The following is a 13,231-nucleotide window of genomic DNA, read 5'->3' on the forward strand; positions in this document are numbered from 1 at the left end:
ATCCCCCCTTCAGTGTGAGATCAAAAATCATCCAGCCTTCTCTATGGGACAGCCAGAGGCCAGAGTTCATGTTTCCTACCTTGTATGTTTCTTTTTTTCCTGACTATTTCCTTATAGAAGTCCTAAGTTCCCTATTCTGCATTATAGGTGGACAAAGTGCTTACAGGCCAATTTGTCCAAAAATTGCTGATCACCTCGAGTCGGGGAAGCAACCTGAGGACCTGAAAAATATAGAACAAGTTTTCACTCAAGTCACTAAAGAAAGTTTTATGACTTCTGGGCCCTCTCTCTCTCCTGTTCGCTGGCGATTTAAACATTCTCTTAAAATCCTTTGATAAGTTAGTTTTCAGTCTACATAATTTGCAGTGGAACTACCCAAAAAGATAAATAGATAAATTTCCTCTTACGTTGTCAAGTGTCATTCAGAGTTAGTGCTCTTTCCTAAGGGAAAACTTGGAGTTGGTGAAATAGATCATACAGAAGTCACAAGTAATTTTACTACCCTGTGGTGAGTTTTTGTCCACTCTAACATGGACAGATTGAGTGTTTTGCCATTTTCCTTCTATTGACTCTTTCTAAAATTAACTTTCTTCACAAAAATGTAGAATCTTGTAGAGAATAGGATTATCTCTAGATAATCAGCAGCTAAAATCTGCTGTGAGGTGTGGGCATGTAAACAAGTTTATGTTAAAGATAACTGAAAATTTGTTTTTCTTTTAAAAATAGTTAGAATGTTTGGAATACTTCCTGTGGCAGAATGCTGCTGTTTCTGTTGGCATGTTAAGTGTCTTTATCTATTTTTTTTAAAGTGTTAAAATGTTTTAAAAGAACAAAGTGGAAAATGGTATTGTTAAAGTGTCTAAAGTATTTGGAGAAGGGAGGAAAATTGATACAACGAATATCTTTCATAGTTGCAGAATGAAAAAAGAAAAAGGTGGCTAGGGTACAAGCTTTGGGAAATTTTTATTAGTTATGGTGCTGTCAAATACCACAGAAATGTGTGTGAAAGGCTCTGTATTTTAGCGATTGTTATGGAAGCCTAGTTTTGTGATTATACTACAGTCACTTGTCTGGTAAAGGGGAAGATAAGAGATTAGAATATTAATTCTTGTATATTGGAAAATATTTGAATTTCTGTGTATAAAAAATAGCAAAATTTTTAATTGGTTTGAAGTACTCTGAGCTTCTTCATACTTGTTATGAAGGGAAAGTTGATGCAGTAAATGACTGAGTCTCTGATTTCTGTGAGACGTTTGGTAAATAGCTGAGAACTCTGCAGGCAGTTGCTTATTGCAGCCTGCTGTGTTTTCTTAGCAGGTTTGATTTGGTTTCTTGGCTGGGCTGCATTGGCAAGGTTTGGTTGTAAAGGCTCGATTGCTTTGTTAACTAAACCAAAATACTGGGCCGTTTCTTCAGCTGAAAAATCATAGAGTGATTATTTTTTGATGCTGCTGAGCTTAGGGGTGAGATTTGGAGGTATTGTTGCAGTTTTGAGTGGGCAGATCTTGTCTGATTCACGGGAGGAAACAAGTAACTGAATGGACTTAGAAACTATTGTCAGTATTACATTATCAACTAAGATTTCGCTGCTCTGTGATTTCATGATGTATCATGATACATCTTTATATCTTTAAGAAAACATTTTGTTGATCAGCTGCTTTGTGAGAATTGTAAATAAATTTTCAGCAAAGTTACCATCCTCTCAGAAAGTAGCTTGTGTTTTAGTGAAATGAAGCTGTTTTAGAACTTTTTTGTGGTTCAGGATCTGCTTTTGTTGCAGTTCAGTAATTAGCGTGTTAAGGCTTCCTCCTGATGGGTAGACACAGTAGGATTAATGATTCTTTATTGTCAGCCCAGTCCCTTAGTATTTCTGGCAACTTTGGCATTTTTGGTACTTTTGGGGAGCACTTGTATGTTATCTGTTGTATTTAGGATTCTTTGCTTGAGTGAGAACAGATGCAGATTACTCTGAGTTGCCTGTTTTTAACTGTCTTCTCTGTGGCTACAAGGCATAGTCCTTGGATGCAAGACAAGGTACCTCATTGACTGTTTTTTAGTGAATTGAAAAACCTTTTGTTTGTTTGTGGCTTTCTGTTTTGGTGTTGTCCCCACTCCCTGTGAGCATGTGGATGAGAGAGGGAGAAAGAGGGGTTCTGGGTCAGCACTGAAAGGTTTCATATGCTCTTGTGGTGTTGTCTGGGTCTGCGGTGTCCCATTGAAACCAGTTCCTCAGTCTGTCCAAGGCTAAATGCATTCAAGCTAAACGCACCATTGTGCTCATACTTCTCCCCTTTGAAACACCGCTGCCCACAAGTAGGATGCAATACTTGAATTAACAGCTTTGTAGTTCATTTGTAGTAAAGCCCTTGGTTCAGCTGGAGATGCTAGTTTGCTAACTCAAAGGCCTTTAGTGTTGTTGGTATGGAAAGTGATGTGCACCCAGAAAAAAGAATGACTATGAAACTGGCAGGTGAAATCCACAATGACTTTTCTTTAAGCTGAAGTGAAACTTCTCCCAGGAAAAATGCGTAAAAACACCTTGCTGCTCCAGATGTTTTTTATCTCTCTGGAGGAGCCAGAGATGGGGAAGTGATGTTTATCACCTGTGTATCAATTTGCACATGCTTGCGTGCATGGCTCTTACTTGCTTGAAATGACCGCTTTGATTGTCTGAAGTCTTGTTCACAGAAACCAGTTGAATGGGTGGGACATGGCGGCCATGTCGTTTTAAAAAAAAAAAGCACTACAATTTGTCATTTAAATACTGGTTTAAAATTTTTCATTTCAAGCACAGCTAAATTCTTGAGTGGCTTACTTTCACAGTCTTTGTGGACCTTCCTTTGGGAATGCTGACACAGAAAATCAACTATTAGTTGAACTATCTTACAGGTACTTGATGTCCAGTTGTTACAGGCATTAGAGTGTGTGTTACCACTATTTACAGGGAATGTACAGAAGCCAGCAGTTAATTAAATTGCCATTACCATTCCAGAATCGGCAGTCCAACTGAGTAGGATGCAATGATACAGCGACTAAGTTGATTCAAGAATGGTGCATTTTTGATTAGAGCGAAAGAAGTGGGTTATTTGGGCTGTATTGGTGATCTTCCCCAAATTAGCTGCATTTAAAGAGCTAATGCTGCAAGTTGACTGTCTGTATCAGTTGTTGATTCCTACTAATAAAATGCTTTCCCCTTTCCTTCTGTTCATGCTTGTCCCACAACGTGACAATTAGTTTTCTGGAATTATGTGTTGCTGTTGTAAATCAGCCAGCAAGCAGGAGTACTAAATGTTCTTGTAGTTTCTTTTAGAACGTCAGCGGGAGGGAAAATGACAATTTATTTTGACTCCCAACTCTATGCTTACAAAAATTGTTTGCAAAAATGTAACAGATTTCTTCAGAAGATATATGTTGTAAGTTTTGAAAGAAATCCCTTTTTAGGAACATTTTTATGTTTTGGGCAAACTGTAAACATTTAGTCCTTTATAAAGACAGACTAGTACAGTTGTGTTTGTGGCACTTTTATCTTGGACCCAGTCTCTAGTTTTTAATTTTGTTTTGTTTTTTCTGTCCCAATTTGTCTTAGAAAGTTTATTTTATTTTATGGGGGATGGGGTTAATCTATAATCATTGTTTTACCAAAACAATTCTAACATCTATTTTTAAGTACTTCTTTGCTAGGAAGTGTTTCAATTGTTAATTCCCATATTTGTCTTAGTATTGCTCAATCAGCTACAGTATGTTAGTGAGCTTTTGCATTGTCTTGGAAACTGATGTATTTCAATAAACAGCTTAATTATGAATTCTGCATTCAGCCTTCAGATTTGTCCACTATGTTATCATACTGAAAAGGATAATATAACTTGATATGCTGCCTTTTCATTACTGTTGTATGAGTTTATGGGTGACTGCCACATAGATATAGGAAGACAGGCCGTGTAAGTATGGAAAGTAAAGAAAAGGGAAGGAGACAAATGGTTTAAAAATTCTGTATAAAATAAACTCTGTTATTGACTTAATAATATTGGTAGTGATATTTCATTAAGACCGGACATAGCTTTCAAGTGGCAGAATTTTGGGTATCTTAAAGAATTTTCAGGATCACTTTTATAGTGATCCTGAAAAATTGAGAGGTAAAAAGTGCCTGCCTTTTTATCACTTCTGCATAAAATTTCTGCTGCGGTGTTACCTCATGGCCACTAGTGTTGATGTAATGAGGTTTTGGTAGTTTTCCAGTCTCCTTTTCTGTTTCTAACAGGTGTTTATAATCTAAACAGAAAATCTGCTACTGGTCTTAGTCAGACTTGTCATAGAAAATGTCTTATAGGACTTCATGTACTTATGTAATCTGAAAAAGAAATTTTTTTTTTTTTTTTGGACCTCTTTCTTCTTTTAAGAAGTAGATTGCTGCCAGTAACTTGAGCTTTTGGCTGAATATTAAGTTATTTGATACCAATGTGTTTCAGGGGAGCTCAGTTGAAGGGTACAGGTGGATAAATCTGGTGGAAATTGAGTAAGCAAAATGAGAATAAATCATTCTGGAAAAACCGCAGCTCAGACTTTAGTGTATGTGATAATACATAGTTTCCATTTTTGTCCCAGATCATATTTATCAAGTTCAGAGTGCTTTTCTATAGTTATCATTTGAGAGACAGCAAAGATTTTGTAATAACCTAATGTTAAAACAGTCTTGGAAGGAAGCCATTGAAGAGCAGTACAGAGTTCTCAGGAGTGACTGCTTCCTATTGCTCTTTGCCCAGTTGAAGATGAACTTAGTAGTCTTGTATGAATTTGTGAAGAAGGAACTTAAACCCCAAATGGTATTTTTTGTGTATTTATTTCCAACAGGGGAAGCACCATGTAGTATGGTAGTCTAAACGTTAAAAAAAATACCTTCTAGCATAGGATGGAACCAGGAGGTGCTTTTTCTTGCTGCATAAAAAGTGGCTTTAATATTTTTCTTCCCAAGTATTTGAAAACAGAGGGTTGTGTTCTGTTGGTATTTTCTTAAGAACTTAATGTTTTTGTTTTTAACAGATACAGTTATTTGGGATTAATGGTTCATGTCATGTGACTATACTTTCCTCCTGACTTGTTCAGCATGATATGTCAGTTGAATCGCACCATACTGTGCAGTCTCGCATCTTGCTACTGAAGCAGCAGATTTCCTCCCCCATTGAGCAGAACATTCTTTAGGCTTTCCTAATGATGCTAATGTCATAACTGCAGCTTTCCTAGGCGTGAAGACCTATTGCTTCATTATTGAAAACTCCCTCTAGCCCCCTATTAAGATGCCTGTGTTTCATCCTTAATGAATATGATAATGCTAAAGGTCTTGAGCAATTAGTATTGTTGAAAAGACGTTCTGCTTTGTATTTTTATATTTTGTTCTTGAGTCTTGTTTATTCATAAAGATATACCCGTTTTATGTCAGGGACCTGACTAAACAGAAACGACAGGCTCATGTGAACCACTTGTTGATAGAAATGGACTTCTAAATTCCACATATCAGATAGTGCCCTAGATGCGCTGATAAACCGATGAAGCTGCTTCATAAGAAAAAAGTTAGAAAATCAGCATGTTTCAAGAACTTTTGGTAAGAAAGCCCGTGTAGTACTTGTGTGGAATTTTCCTTAATAAAAGCATTTTTGTTCCCCTCAGGTTATGTGTTGTTGCGGTAATTCTGTAGGTCTTATAATCAGTACTTTATTTCTTATATAGGATTACTTCAATAACTTATTTTTAAATAAAACTTTGTGTTGTAAGAAATTACTGATTGCAGTGGGTAAGACTTTTTTTTGGACCGTTTTCCTCACTTTAAAGAAGAAATATGTATGGCTTGATTCTGTAAATGTTTTTTTCTTATGCCTAGTGATGCTGCTGTAGACATTTCTATTAAGTGAACTGTTGCAATGTTTTAATGTCACCAAAATCTGTCTTACTTTCCAGTGTAAACCTGTAATTTTTATGCCACCAGTACATCCATTCAGAACTGGTGGTTTGCTTTGTTGTGGCAGGTGCCACAGCACTACTCCAGTGCTCAGATTTGCTCTTGGGAATGCTCCTGAATTGGGAGGTTTAGAAAAGTTGCTCGCTGGTTTCATTAGGATGCACTGGCAGCATTTATTGCCGCAGTGAGACCTCTTACTTCAATGCTTTTCTTTATTGGTTATTTCATGTCTGAAAAAGAAAACTACAGAATGCTTGAATGAACATGATTCTTACAGCTGGTGATAAGGATACCATTTGTATGAATGGTAGATAGGGAGGAAGATGAATGATTGTAGCTAACAAAGACTGGTATTTGGAATTGCAGAATTCAGTCTGATGGGTAGAGACTAACAGCTGGCTCTGTTTGGGCTCTCTTTTTCTGGCTAGGGAATCGACCTCAAAGATGAGGGTCCATTGAGCCAAATGGTTTTGCAGTACAGCTTATCTGATAGAATGTTTTCCAGATTCCCAACAAAATAGCAGCAATTGGTGAATCTTATCATGCACCCTCCCTATCATTTCCCTTTAAAAAAATGCAGTAATTTCTCAATCAGTAGAAGAAAATGGAGTGCTTAGACTAAAGGAGAATTTGATACAATCCAAAGAAGTTCCAAGACCTGCATTCCTGGAAAACTCTGGCTTTATTTTTTTTCTTTGACTAATTAGCTCCTCTGTTCATCTCTTTTCCCTAAAACCTTAGAAGACCTTCACATTGTTACAGAAGACATTATCTCATTCTCATCAATCCATCAGCAGCTGAGCTGACCTTTATTGGAAAACCTGCATATCTAAGTTATAGATTTTCCTGAGAAGAGAAAAAATTACTTGATCTAATCATCTCCTCTTTCTTTTAATTTAGGTGTCAGTGTGCAGGTCAACTAAGACTAGTTTCAGCTCCAAAGAGGTTAGAATTCAGCATGTCTCTATTTGGACCTTGAAAGGAGAGACAAGTCCTAAATCCTGATGGGTTAATCCACTGTATGTTGTGGATTTGTCCTGGGACTGAACTTGGGAATGGACCTTGAGCACTCAGCTGTAGACCACCCTACAGTTGAGGATTATTTCTTTTAATTTGGGCGTGGATTTATGCCTTCCAACCTGTGAAAGGTGGTGGTAAACTAGTTCATGTTTTCACGTTTCCCTGAAAGCTACTATTGCAATTTTCTGCCCTTCCAGTAGGTAGACAGTGATTTCTAGCTGCTGCACAAGGTGACTGGTTGAAAAGATGCATGTACCTGCTCTGCAACTGTTCTCTTGGCTGGTATGTCTATGGAGCTGACTTTAATTAAATGTATCTTTATAAATGTCAGTGATGTCCATATAGAGGTAGCTCCTTTTTTATGCTTCTGCTCAAACTAGAAGTTTTGAGGGCATATAGTCCTTCCTAGCCTTTTTTTCTTCTTTCTTTTCTTCTTGTTTTTGTTCTGTTTTCTTTTGTTAATTTTGCAGTGCTGGATGTTATTAGTAGTGATAAGGTCAGAATTTCATGTAGAGGGTTTGGAGTATAATTCTACCATTTTTCTATGGTTTAAGGAGTCTTAACTACTACTGAATGTAGGTACCATTCACTTCAGTTCCTGTTGGTCAGGTGTTCTTTTTGTTAAATGCAGTTCTTCCTGGCACCGTTTGTCTGCTGTGACCTTTGCCTAAACTGACTATGGTAATATTTTTAATAATCACCAGTGATAATTGTTTGGTGATGAAATTGATGGATAGTATTTTGTGTATTAGAAAGCTTTCTCTGCTTGCCAACTTTTTGCATTTCTGAGCACAAGCCAGAAAGTGAGACCAGATTGCAAACTTAAGGCTTAAGACTGTTGTTAGTGAAAGTGTTGGCTGTAGGCTGATTTGGATGTAGACCTTTTGTAAGTGAGTTTTATGAATAAGGAAGAGAATATGTGACCTGGAACTCTATGTAACTAGCTTCTTTCTCCATAGCTTGTCAGAATTGCGTGTGCTGCCTAACCCTGCAACTCCTGTCTAGAGGTCCATTCCTGTGGATCCCTGGTTGATCAGCTATTGAAACTCTCATTCTGCCAGCTGTAACCTTTTCTATAAGGCTTTCTTAACTAGCTCAGTAAGGGTTTGAATGGAGGGTTCTCATCTCAGAATTTTTGTTGGATTTACTCTAGCACTCAAGCACCACAAAGATGGGACAGCTACAGTAGTGCAGAAGTAGGGGAAGCAATAAACACTGCTACTTGTGACAGTGTGTCTGTAGCTATTCTAAAAATAGAAGTAAATCGGGAGTTCTACAAATCTGATCTTGGCAAGATCAGATGGCAAGGTTAGATTGCCATTTAGCAGCAGTTTAAGCCTTGAAAGGCTTAGTTGTCATACCTTTTCTCTTTCATGGGTAGTAAAGCCTATACAGGTGTGTAGTGAAAACTGTTGCTCAGTCTCTCCGGGACAAATCCAAGTGGGTATCTTCCTCTGTTGATTTTCTAGCCTGTGTCATCACAGGCTACTTTTCATCAGTAAATTGGATGATTGTACTGCATCTCATCTGTACATATTTTTTTTTAAACTGAAACAAGCTTCTGCTTTTAAAATAAAGAATGTTGAAGTCTTTAACTACTTATTTTCCTAAAGAAATTCTTATTAATTATGTTGCTTTTTATTGAACTGTTAGTCTTTATGAAAGCTTGTATGAAAACCAAAAGTCATAGAGGAAGGGTTTTTTTTTTCTTAGAATAGATTCCAGAGGGTTAGAATGTAGAAAAAAGCCAAACAGTATTTGTTAAGCTTGCAGGAAAAATGAGGCAAATGCATTATTGCATCAATGAAATGTCTATATACTGGGAATGCTATGAAAATGCAGTTTGCTTTTAAACCACATTCCTCCCACTGACATAGACTTAAAAAGTTGTTGGCTATAACAATGATTTTTGTTAATGTATAACCATTTTTTCTAATAAATAAAATCATTACCTACAGTCAGGCGTTGTCAGCAATCTCTTGGATTACTTTTACAAGCTGGTTTATTTCATACTGAGTAAGAACTTCCAAATTTGAGGAAATATCTGGTATGCTCTAGTGTGCCAAAAATGTGGTATACTTTGCTTTAACTTATGGAGTTCAATTATATATTCTTTAGTTTACTCACCCTACTGAGATTCTCTACAGAACTTGTCTTTGTCTCTTCCTCTGGGCTGTCCCCCCTTCCCCTTCTGTAGGATGGCTTACAACAATATACGAATATAAAATTTACTTTATTGGCATATTTTGCAGAAGTGTGTTTCTAGCAGTTGCCTTTTTTAATAAATATGGCATATATTTTTTTTTTAGTTGATGTTGGAAATTTGGCTGTCATTTTCTGCTTCTGGCACCTCAACCTGTTCTTTGTCTGTCCAAAGAATAGAAGATTGGAAAGGAGATTGCTTCCTTGAATTGAATCTTCTGTGTCTTGTGTGGGGTAGAAAGACTTGCTACAGTTTTTCAAGGAGTGAAGGGAGTTAATGTGCTCAGCTCCCACAGAATTAGGCTCATTTCAAAGACCTAGCTGCTGCCAATTCACAATTATTTTTCCCCTGCTGGCTGTAATGAATGTATTCTGAACAAATGTTTCAGGAGTTCCTGGTATTACAAGCTACAAAAAGAAAACTCTCTGAAGAAACCTGAAATAGTTGTGTTGAGCAACAAAAAGAAAAAGGTTCATTGACTTTTTGACTTTGTGCATAAAGACCAACATTTACGTAGTCGCAGTCATGATGCAGGCATTATTTAGACTGCTGTGCGGAGGAAGATAAATGGGTATTTTTTGGGAAAAAAAGGCGTTTGCTTCTGGAGGAAAAAATGTAATGTAACATTATAATCTAACATTAGGGTCTGTCTTGTCAATGATAAATGATGGCTTCGGTATGTTAGGCAAGAAGATTAGCACTTGAAAATCCAGAGAAGTCTTCTGTGTTAAAGTTTCAGCAGCAGTTATTTGGATAGCTCTTATTCGACTGCTGACTGGTGGGAGATACTAACTTTACCTAAAAAACCCTCATAGAAACCACTCCATTGGCTTTCCAGATAGTAAAATTAAGAATTAATTTTTGCTCAAAATAGCCAACATAAATCAGAAATGCTTGAAGCAACACTCATGGCCTGTGTGTTTTAAATATATTGCTTCTGAGGATTTTTTCCTCCATATGATTACTATTGTATTCAATCCACTTATTTTTCAAAACTGTCAACAGAACAAAATTGCTCTAAGCTCTTATCCTTTTCACATACTTCCACTTGAAGTAAGATGGATCAGATGGGAGCATGCCAGTGTTGACCCCTTAATCCTTGAGTCTGGAAAAATGTTGGTTTGGCCATCTTCTATTTAAATTAGATTTGGTGTGTTGTGGGGGAGTAATTGCAGCAAGTCAGAAACTGAAAGGAGTAGATGGTTTACTTTTTACATGCAGTGCTTTTTCTTATTAGACCTTTCATGTAGCATTAAAAATGTAGTGCTAAAGTTGGACTGTCATCCTTCTCCTTGCTCTCCTTGTCTCAGGTCTCTGTTAGCTGTAGGTGCAGTGTGGTGTTTTTGTTTGTTTTGCTGCAGCAATGTTCACTACCATTTAACTTGGAATAGAGGCTGAATACCTACTTTCACTGTGATTTTTTTTTTTTTTTAATATATCATGAATTTTGCAGTTATGTATGTTGCCATCATATTCTTTCTAGTCTGGAAGAACAAAATGTATATTCACTGCTATCATCATTTTATTAAATAAGTCGTATTCAAAGACACTAAGACAACACTAGGTGGGTCTTTTTTGGTAACTTCAGATGTTCCAAATCTAACATACATCTGGCAGTGTACACACATTGTTTGTCTTGGTATGACACAACCCTCTTTTGAATTCAGAGAAAGTGGAGGAGTCTGGCTTATTGTTCATACTGCAGTTCATTAATGGCTGTAGATATGAAATGAGCATCTCACTAAATGGAAGTCTTGGTCAACCTCTGACTCTTGCCTTAAAGGTTTGAGAATAGACAATATGAAAAAAATACCAGCTTCTTTCCAGATGGCTGAATGCTTGATGTGTCTTTATGTTTAGCTGTCATTCAAATGTGAATGCTGTGGTGATTATAAGTGTCTTCCATTTTTCTGGTTTGAAATGATCCCTTTTATGCATTGTGTGTTTAGAGATTAACTGTTTGGCTTATCAATAGGAATTTTAGAGCAAAAAAAACATCCCAACTTAATGGTATAGTAAAATCCAGGATGTTAGTGTTCATAAGCAGATTGACAGTGCAGGTCTTAGCGCCATGTACCACGTTGCAGACAGTAGTTGTTCTGAAATAGGTTGTAGTTATTTCAATTTTGAAATGCCTTGTGCATGATAAATTTCACACTACTGGTTTTTGTTAGTGAAATTTTTTTTCCTGCAATCTGAGAGGGAAAATGTTTGATAGAAGAGGCTTTGTAGGAAGGATTTTCTTTTAATTGGGAAGAAAAAAGCTGGATTTTGTTTTTAAACTATAAGTGTGAATGATACTTTTTATGTGGTGATTTTAGATAAATAGGAGTTAATACTCACAGATACAGGCTACAGTTTAATGATCAAACTATTTAATACTGTTGTTATCTTGCTTAAGGTCACTTAATGAATTTTCAGGCTTTTTTCTTGTTGTTTTTTGGTTTAGAGCCCAGTTTCTTAGTTTGTGTAAGAGATACCTCTAATAATGCAGCCAAAGCTGTTGCAGGTTCTGTAGAAGGCCAAATCACTTGCCTTATGTGACCATTATACCAGCAAATTCTGATGTTATCATTTTTTCTATTAACTGACAATGGCTGTTTCCTTAAAGCCATTTAAAAAAGAGAATCAACTGCTTCATTGGATATGCTGGTTTCCTTTTTCAGGCACCACATGTAGTGATAAAATTTAGTGAAAGTAGATCCAATTACTTTGCTGAAAAGCCTTCAGCAGCTTCTGGCTGAACTTGTCAGTGGCCGGCTCTCTACCGATGTTTGTGTATGTGAGTTGAGAAACTGAGATATAATCACCTCTCTTAATGAGAAGGTAACGTTACACTGGAAGTCCTATTGACAGTGCATTGTGATAAAGCATTCCTTAGCCTTGAGCGTTCTTGTGAATAATGGCTCTGGTATGTCCTATTTGCTGTAGGCATTTCCAATAGCTCTTTGTTTAATTTTACAATGCTTCTGTAGGTGCTTGAGTATGGCATAATATTTGGAGCCAATGTATGTGGATACAGTCGTGGAGCCCAAAGAAAATGAATGAGGTAGCTGACTGAAAAGTAAATTGGACTCATCTGCATGAGTGATGGATGGCATCAAACTGCAAATGAAAAAGGAAGGTTGTAATGGCATCTCGGGACTCAAAATATATGCAAATTCAGCATTTAATCAAGTTTGCTTACCAGCTGTGGTTTTCATTTGAAGTTTTTTGTGTGGTTGGACTGACTGGATTAAAATTGTGTAAGGAAAGTTTCCGTGTGGTCCTCCTGCAAGTTCTAAAACGAAATTTGTGGTCAGAGGGTTTGAGAAAGTTGCCACAAAACAGTAACTGGAACGTGTGCCTCAGGTGTCATTTTCCATCTCTCCATTTGAGCTGAATGCTGTCCTTACCTGTCTGTTAGCTGTTTTGCAGTGACTTTCATTCTGCTTTGCCACCTTCTCTTTTCCTTTAAATCTCTGAAGATGTTCATTCCCAACTCTTCTGTGATTCTGTTTTCCTGAAGATATTTGAAGGAGCAGGGAATGCAGTTCTTTTTGAGCTTTGGGATAAGTGGCAGGGCAGAAGGAACCCTTCTGCACAATAGTGGTATTGAATTTCAATGAAAGAGTGTATAACCTCATTCTTTTCTTTGTCTTCTGTCTGACTAAAATCCACTTCATGAGATGTGGTTAGGCATATGGCAAAAAGTTTTGATGATGTGTAAGTTCTGGCATGTTCTGTATTTTCAGTGAGGTGAAGGTGGGAGTTGATCTTGGGAGTGAGAGTTTGTCTTTGTTTGGGTTTCATCCAGTTCTGTCACTTAGCTTTGCCAATATGATTAGAGGTAGAGGTTGTTTTGACTATTCACCAGGTGTATTTGCCGTATCTCAGAAGTCAAATACTAAAACTTAATAAAATTTATATTATCACAGTACAATATTATTAATGTAACACAAAACGTGAGAGATGATATTAAAATTCCCATGGTATAATATAATGCTGGTAAATATTTTTATTACTTTTTAAACTGCCTGCTCATTTTCTTTCAAACAATAGCCAGAACCAGTGAAGCT

The sequence above is a fragment of the Calidris pugnax genome, unplaced genomic scaffold, assembly GCF_001431845.1.
Source record: "Calidris pugnax isolate Ruff unplaced genomic scaffold, ASM143184v1 scaffold103, whole genome shotgun sequence".
NCBI classification, from domain to species: domain Eukaryota; kingdom Metazoa; phylum Chordata; class Aves; order Charadriiformes; family Scolopacidae; genus Calidris; species Calidris pugnax.